Raw genomic sequence first — 9,276 nt, 5'->3', positions numbered from 1 at the left:
ACCGGGGTATATAACCCACTATTACTGTATATAGTTGTGTTTATATAAAGTGCATAATGTATAGAAAGGAGGCAGGTTACCTATTTGGGGTTTAGCATGCACTACCTGATCTGGTACTATGGAATTGATAACCCCACCTTTACCTCTTATTTACCAATAGATATCAAAAAGAAAAGCTTGGTCTTCATACTGTATTCCGTCCACTCTTCACTACCAGTAGAAGACTTGAAAAAGAAAAACAAAATATTATTAATACATAATCTAGACTTGATGTACTCGTGTCTCCATGATATACACTTTACCCTCGTCAATTCAACGAAAAGGGAGCTCTGGCTCACTTGAATTACCGAAACATTTAAATTAACCAAGTTTGGAATATTTTGATATAATTTGACAATTTCAAAATTTTTTATTATATTATTAGTTCGTTTTCTGTTCAGTTTTTGCACCTTGTATGCCTTGGCTGTCCCATAAAATAATCTATTCATAATTACTGTGCAAACAAATATTTTATGAAATGTACAGTACATACAACAATAAATAAATGTAACACCGATGCAAGGCAATGAGGCAAGGGTGGTGACAAGGCACTTACACAGCACACACATTAACAGCACTACTAAACCATTGTCTAAAAACATTTGAATTCATATTTTAAAATTAATTGGCATGATGGCTCGATTTGGTTAATTTTGCACTTAACCGTTCAGTGAATAAACCAGGGCATATGGAAATGCATTATACACTATAATATTTATCAAGTTCTGATAAATACACTACAATATAGTATTATTTACTTTAGTGTTAAAGACAGATCCTGTGGTAAGTATCAACCCTCTTGAGCAGTGACAACGAGTGCTTGAGTGATGGTGAGTGGTGGCAACACTGTTAGGGAGACCAAGTGTTACTGCCCTGTATACAAAAGACTGGGAATCTACTAAGGTGCAATAGCTCATCTGGGATTGAGTGGGAGTTTTACGGGAAAATTAATTATCTTTAGATATGTTTTATTAACTCGGCACTAAGTGAACTTAAATAATATGGGAATTACAGTATGGCAAAATTGCATACTGTTGTTACAAAAGGAGTGTGGGAAGTGCGTTGTCCTGTTCTCCCACCTCCTCCACCACCTCCCCTCTCCTAAGCTATGCACCCAAAAGTAGTTTTGTACAGTTTCTTTATACAATTCATAAACAATTCCTAAAATTCATTTACCTTAATATATTTCTATAATAATAATCAACTTTTCAGAACCGCTTGGTTATTTCAATTCCGAATTCAAATTGTTTAATTCATTAAAAAAAAATCCAAATTATATGATCCGAATTAACGAAGGTACAGTGTAGTAAATGGAAGGTCAAGAAAAACCGATAAAAAAAATTGGATGTCTAGGTTATGAGGGATCTTGGTAAATAATGCGTAGATGAGTGTTCACCCCATAAAATTTTTGTAAATTAAAATGGATACTTTTCTAGAACACTGCTATAAGTACAAACAATTAACATAAGAGTTTGTGTACGAGATGTCAACATTTTTGGTGACCGCAATATTTAAAAAAAAAATTTTCAATACAATAAAGCAAACTATTCCCAGAGCTAGTTTGAAGCCTCCATAGTGTTTTCATGACAATTTTGTAATTGGTTTTAGTGATCATTTGATATTCTTATTACATACAAAATTAATGCCAACATTAAATTTTATACATTAATGCATCATGTTGTCATTAAACAAAATTTTTAAAAGCATGTTCATGTACTGTACAGCATTGCAATAAATGTCTATTTTACTACTGATTATTATTATTATTAGTCTAAAGATTTGATAAATTTTAAAACTATGTCTAGTTTTGACCACTTAAAACATCAACAACATCATTTTATGGCCTTTTCCACATGTGTTTGGGTAAGCCATGATTACCTGATGGCAGTTCTCTATGCTGCAGGGTCTCTCGAGTCCTCTCGACAGGTTCTGAACTTAAATGTAACTAATTAAAACCTCCCCCCCCCCCTCTCATTCTTGGCCTACCCTACCCTGGCTTCCCTCCCCTCCATACTTAAACTTCTGCATCTCTTTACCTAATTGGTCTCATCCATTCTCATCACATGTCTAAATCATCTCCACTTACCAGAACACTAAACTTTGCCAATACAGTAGACAATCATTTTACTACCGATCGTTTATCTGAGCCAGGGCTATACCATGCTTTATTAATTGAAACTGATAATACTATTTATCTGCATCAAACACCTCTTAACTTCTTTTGGAAGATAATAAATTTTCAAATTCCCAGGAGGACAAGGAGAGGAAGTGACCACACTCAGTGTCCATTGTCATACGTGGATCTAGGCTCCTTACTTTCATATTGCAGTGTACAAGTGCGTATTATATGATGATTTCATAGGTTCGGAGTTACATAAAAATACTGCATATTGTATGATTTGACTCAATAAATCTCTCTCAATGTCATGTTCCTTGATAATATTCCCTGTAGTACATTTAGTATTAAACAGAACATGTTACACCAATGTGAAAAATGTCTGATAATTTAAAACCAATAACTATCTAAATTAAGAAATTTGTGAGTTTGACCACCTTACATTCTGTGCGCTACTATCACCCACACAGAGGCAGTCAGCTGTTCAGTTCACAACCACACAGACTTTAATGTAATCAACTGCTTTACATAGGTTGGCTTGGCAAATTAACATTATAGTCTTCGTATCATTTGTATAATCTATTAAGTTTTTAGCATTTATTCACATTATTTTATCGAGTTTTTGGCTCATAAAAGAAATAAATGTGGCAAGTTTGCAGTGACCAGACACACGGACTGTGATTAGAGAAATTTACTTTGCTTATACTCTATAAATAATTATGGCATGTGATGTAGCTACTGAATTTGGTATTCAAAACATACAAGCATGAAAACAATTTAAGCTTGTATTTAACATAATTCCCAAGAGTTATAAGCTGTATCAAGTGTCAAATATTTGTAAGCTGGGTACATGTCACCACTTGTAACTGGGCACACATAACCCATGCGGCTTGCATGAAGCTAGCTAGCCATGACATTAACACCACCACTCCACACCCCTAACAGACAGACACCCCCCTGTACATTTAGTGATTTGTATCCCTGAAAGGTATTATAGTTAGCCATTAAACAAGATGGAATAGAATAATACGAATGATAGTGGTGGTGATATATAACCCTCACACATAGTTGTGTTAGATACTGGTTATCTCAATTTTCGCTCTCGGTAAATTATCGTCTCCTGTATTTTTAATACCCAGCCACTCTTTAACTCTGAACAGGATTTCCAGTCTTTCTGTGTCAAATTTCACTTCCACCTCACCATTCTTATTTCTTGCTTAAGCCTGCCCATGTTTCACTACCATACAACATCAGGCTTCTCATGCCAGTGGCATACATCTTTCCTTTCACTCAAAGGGAAGGTCCTCTTGCTGTCAATAAAGGCAGCAACACCTTAAATTTCCCACAGCCACTTCTGACTCTCACAACCTCCCTCTAGCACTCATCACGTGACCCAGGTAACAGAACTCATCGACCGAGTCCAAGGACATCCACAATATTGTTTCCTCAGCCTTGCTAAGACCACATGGTTACCAGCACATAAAGAACACTTAAAAGTCAGTAACATCCTGAAGTCTGCCATCCACTCCACTAAATATCTTAAATTTATTGAATTACTTTACACTGGCCGCATGTGGCTTAAACTGATTAAAGAGCATAGGTATTTCCTCAAGTTAGATTTCATTCAATGTTCAGAAACTATTAGACTGTAATTAGTTCTTTGATGGATTCCTATTTAGAAATATGAATACAGTACAGTATACCTGTACAGATTAACTATAAATTTTGGTATAAAGCACAAGTACAGAAATGTTCACATTGGCGACAATGTTGAACAACAGCACAATGAGAGGACGCAAAACCAGTAAAATTCTGAATTTACATACCAATGGTACCATTTTAGTGGACAAGCCAATTTTATGGATTAATAGTATCTGGCTGATAAACTTTGATTTTGGCACCCTGCAATTTCAAAATTGGCCACAACACAAAAAATTCTAAATATTTCAAAACTGAAAGGTATATTAGAAGGACAATACATAAAAAAGAGATTCTGATCCTTGATGTAGCACTGTAGATAAAACAAAGTAGATTTCTAAAACGACATCATCTCACACCCACAATCCACCACCACTTCCCACCTCTTGTATTCAAGAAATTTTTTAGAAACGTGAATTTGCTTAGGTACTCTTTGACACTACAGTATACTTTTTTGGAATAGGCTACATTACCAATCACAGCAAAATAGCCTGACAGAAATTTTGGGGTTATTTTGCTAGTCCATTGTTTATGTAATAATTTCGGATAGATACAGTACCGGTATAAGTAAAAAATAAAAATTAGTTACATGTACACAATCGTTCATACAGAATGTGCAAAAAAATAAAAATAATTACCGTAAGGTCAAAAACATAATAAGAATATAGTAGAGGTATTACTTCCACCTCCTTAGACCCATGGGCATCTGTAGGGAGGTGCAAAGGAGTGCACTTACAGTTGCACCCCCCTGGAAGATGAGAAATTTTCTGCAATCCTTGTTCACAATAGTGTGTGATACAGTATTTCAATTTTGTAAGTAAATTGTTTGTTCCTTAACATTCCCACCGGACTTTTGTGGCAAGCCGATACTTTTGACAATTGCCGTGTGTGAGAATTACGTCATTGTCAAAAGCGACAACACAGTTTTAAGCCTGGCTGACGACTTAGGTAAGACCCTCATTATGTCAACATCATAGAGGAACCGTGTACACCTGGTGTTAAGTTATGATGAAGCTGCGACCACTTGTCATTAAAACTGACTACGCATTATTTTACAGTTAAATTAGTCATTTTCAGAAATACTTAACGTACTGTAACAACTAACAGGGGGGTTCTTTTTTTTCCAAGTCCTGATTACTACCACAATTTTTGGGTAAGTGCACAATTTGTGTAGTATACAATATGACATAATTCTAAACACTATACAGTACAGTACTATAATATTCGTTAATATTATTATTCATAAATGAAAATAGGCAAAAATACGTACATTGTCCTCCCGACTTACGACCTGCCTCAGTCGTACCAAAATTTGGTCAAATTACGTATTTTCGAGTCCCAAAGTCGGTACAGACAAAATTTTCGTTTATAATTTACTTTAAAATGGCTAGCAAGCTTAAAAGTGAGTGTTTTGTGGTGCCGAGAATATTTTCTATGAATTACTTAGTTCCGACTTACGACCATTTCGGACTTACGACCTGGATTCAGGTCCCTAACCCGATCATAAGTCGGGGAGGAGCTGTATAGTGAAGAGCTCTGAGCTCAGTACCGTTGGGAATATTTTTTATTTTATTTTTTTACGTCTACTACCATGAAAATTTACGTTATAAGTAAAAAAAATCTGCTACAACGAGTTCAAGTATACCAAGCAGTGTAAAACCAAGTTGAGGAAATGTGAGAAAAGATCCTGTAGTTACTGAATCAAGGAAATACTGGCACAGTTAAATGGTATCTATAACATCGATAATTTTGATAAGGAGTCTTCAGTCCATTTGAAATGTGGACACAGCGTTTTTGCTAATTCAGAGTATATTTGGCCCAATCAAAATCAGGTTTTTTTTGGGTCTCATATTTTGAAATTCAAGTTCAGTTCCGACCATGGAAGTCTGTGATGGATGTCACTTAAAGCATATGGAGCCGATCGCGAGTTTTTGGAAAAAAAACTTAGAAACTATAGCATTTTTTCGATCGCATGGTGTTCTTCCAACCTCAGTAAAGTGTACTAAGAGCAAGACTGAATGTAAATATCGCAAAGACCAACATATGTGGAGTTGGGTAAGAATCCCAGAATGCAACGACAAACAAGAACCAGGCCAATAAGGTAAGAAATAGGCGATTCCATCATATGGTGAGAGTCAGTTAAGTTAAGTTAGGTCAGGTTAGGTTTGGTTATTGTTTTTCTAGTATTTTATTGTGTATTTGTTAGTAGCTTAGGCCCTTTTTTTCTTGGAAAACGTCAAACGAAAAAAAAATCGCCAAAAAAAACCTGCTAATTTCCGCCAAAAAAGGAAGGTCATATTCGGTCTCAGCACACACAAATACACTAGAAAAATATATTTTTAACTTGCTACAAGTGAACGGGAGGAGCTACAAGAAAAATTTTCCCAAAAATATTTTTCCTATAGACTTTACAATAGGTACAGTATCTGATTAACCTGGATCCCTGCCCTTTACTTCTACCTTTAACATCATTAAGGTGGCGATGTTAAAGCAGACTATTGCCTACTGTTAAGTCCTTTAAACGAGTAATTCAGCAAAAAGCGTCTCCCTCAGGTTTACCAACACCAGAGAATTACACTACTAACCCCTGTGACCACACGAATACACTACACTAACTCACGCAATTCTCTCAATATAAGAGCTGAGGATGCCTGGCCCTTCACGTCACATCGCTGCACAGATGGACATTGAACTGAAAGAAAACTTGTTTCAGTAACTTGCAATTCTATATTTACTCGTATATTACAGATTAGCTTAAAATTCATACTTTAATAGTTGATACTAGATTAAAATGGTCGGATAAATCGATACATTAAAATAAATAGTATTATCGTAAATATAATTATTATTGGACACACCTTCACTCCATGGCTGCTGGTCGGCTGGTCGCTCGGCACTGACTGAGGCTTGTTGACATGACGACTTGACACTCGACGTCCCGAGGTGTTTCCAACAATGTATAATTGGAGAATATATTCTTGTTTTAATATTAATACAGTATAATCTAGTTATCGCGATCTAGAGAAGCGTGATTTACTTTCTTTAATTTTTAGAAAAAATTGTCAGATTTCATTTATCGCACTTGAGATCATAAAATACGTGACTGTAGAAAAACCAGTTGGTTATATCTCTGACATGTTTATTTTCTCATTAACGTTTCACAATACTGCATTTGCCTATGTCTAAGAGAAATTGGTATACAAATCTAAAATCATCTTTGACAGATATAGTAAAAGTTAAGCTCGGTTATGAATAACATGATTATTTCATATGCCGAGGTTGATTTCACTGTGACATTGATGCATTCATTCCGCGATTATTACAGTAATTTCCAGTCGGTGAGGATGTTGTAATGGAGAGAGTCGGATGTAGGACATATTGGATAAATTATAGGGGGATTACAGAACATCCACCAGCTGAAAATTAAATAGTGATAATAAATTAGGGAGGAAGGGCGTTATCTTCCACGCTCTGCTCCTCCCTGAAAATTCGTCAGAGGTAATACAGTATTTACAATTAATCATCATCCTAGCTGATGCGAGCAATGCCAGTGAACCGTTACTATGGCCTGGTTAATATCGAAATAACGATCCTGTTACTGTATAGTCACTGCAGGAGACTGTTTCGAGTCATTCTTTTTAACAACAGAATGATTGTTACTGCACGACCCTTAACATGGCACGATTTGTACCAAAAGTTTATCAAGAGGACCTTGCCACATGTTGAACAAACTGGGGTCTGGGGGGTGGCTGAGGTTCTGGGAAGGCGTTAGCTTGGGGTCTGGGAGGGGGGTAGTTGAAGGGTCTGGGAAGTGATAGTTGGGGGTCTGAGTGGCAGAAGATATTACAAGATACATCAGTTACAGACTACGACACATCCAGAGCTATGTAATCGTAATAATCATACTGTATTGATCTGCCCAGTGCTTCTATAGTTGTCTCATTGATCATCATGAATACTTTAGATTGCTTTTCAAATTTATCTAACCAGTGGCGGCTCGTGCATAGGGCTGCAGAGCTGCAGTCCCCCACACTCACTGCCAGGCGTATGATTCCTTTAGAGAGACAGCTGAATAATACACTACCAACAAATATATCATTTTATGTTATTTAATTATTTTCAATACGTTGCTAAGTGAATTTTCATTAAAATCAGACCAAAATTTAAGTTACTTTCATAGTTGCTGTCAATGCTGTACGATTGATGTCTGTTATTAATTAGCCCCTCAGATACCGTCGTGTTTACATTGCGTGTGGGCGGTGTGGTTAAATCGTGCTTTCTTTAATTACCCTTTGACGATGGAAAATCGAGTGAAGTATTTGCAAAACATCAACTTTTCCCAGCTGACATTAAATGAAAAGACTGAAATCAAAGCAAGAGGAAGACCTACACCAGTTTTATCCATTCAACAGAACAAAGAATATACACGCCAGTTTAACATGAGTGTTTATCAGAAATGTGAATGGCTCTGCGGTACCATGGTGAATGACAGACTGTCTGCTTTAGCAGTGATATCCATTGAAAATAAAATGATAACAGAAATAAAGGATTTTAATGAAATAGTAATAAACAATTTTGCTACATCGAAGAGCGAACACGCCGACTTTATTTTCAATGTCCAATCACCACCTTCTACCACCAACACTACTACCATGCCCTGGGAATTCGTGGACATCAACTACAACTCATACCTGAGGTAGGTCAAATTTGTGTATCCTACTGTTGTGTGAGGCTTGCAGTCCCTCCATTTTATTTTTCACGAGCCGCCACTGTATCTGACGTTTATTTTAGTGTGTTGAGACAATGGTTCAGATTCCTCAATGTTTCCGTGTCTATTTCATCTCTGTGTTCCTTATGTTAATATAACAGCTTGAATTGTCTTCTTAATCGTTACCAAATCTAAAATAGTTTCTCTCCATTTTTCTATATTCTACTATCATCAGTATCTTCCCTCCTTTATTAAGAACATAATATCTTCTGGCACATTCCTCACTTTTGCATTTCACTGTCAATTTTACGGTGCTTTTTAATATTTTTTTTTATTCAACGCATTAAAATCTTCCCATGTTGTTTTCCATTTTTCATTGATTTGGCTCCATAGATGTCCGAGATCTTCATTACACCATAATGTTTCTCTATTCCAGCTTCCTATTCTCATTCTACCACTCTTTGTGACATGGAGACATTTTGTACCTGTGCATCTGGTAATATGTCCTTCATTATCACCTTTCAGTAATATACAACCAGTACAGCCATCCTATCACTCTTAAAAGGGGGTATTAAAAGTGACAGTCCCTCTGAGGACTAACATCTGAGTGACTCTTGGTGATTCAGTAACTTATATCCACATGTTTCCTTGTGTGTCATTGGCCACCTGGAACTTCCAGTGTAACATCAGTCCTGAGTCTAGCTGAACTCCAACA

At 36.2% G+C, this 9,276-nt stretch overlaps 1 long non-coding RNA gene across 1 annotated transcript in view; it reads right to left on the bottom strand.

Annotated features, from left to right (window-relative positions):
- Positions 1–6,540, bottom strand: part of LOC121855284 — an 8,408-nt gene extending 1,868 nt beyond the window's left edge. Inside the window, exons 1-2 of the long non-coding RNA XR_006086763.1 lie at positions 6,474–6,540; positions 1–224 (exon numbers count right to left, since the gene is read on the bottom strand). The exon at positions 1–224 is cut by the window's left edge and continues 1,868 nt beyond it. This is a non-coding gene — a long non-coding RNA (uncharacterized LOC121855284). The remainder of the gene's footprint in view (positions 225–6,473) is intronic.
- Positions 6,541–9,276: the final 2,736 nt, after the last annotated feature.

This window comes from Homarus americanus, unplaced genomic scaffold (genome assembly GCF_018991925.1).
Source record: "Homarus americanus isolate GMGI-L3 unplaced genomic scaffold, GMGI_Hamer_2.0 scaffold16963, whole genome shotgun sequence".
Lineage (NCBI taxonomy): Eukaryota > Metazoa > Arthropoda > Malacostraca > Decapoda > Nephropidae > Homarus > Homarus americanus.
This window is presented reverse-complemented; position numbering and strand designations above follow the sequence as displayed.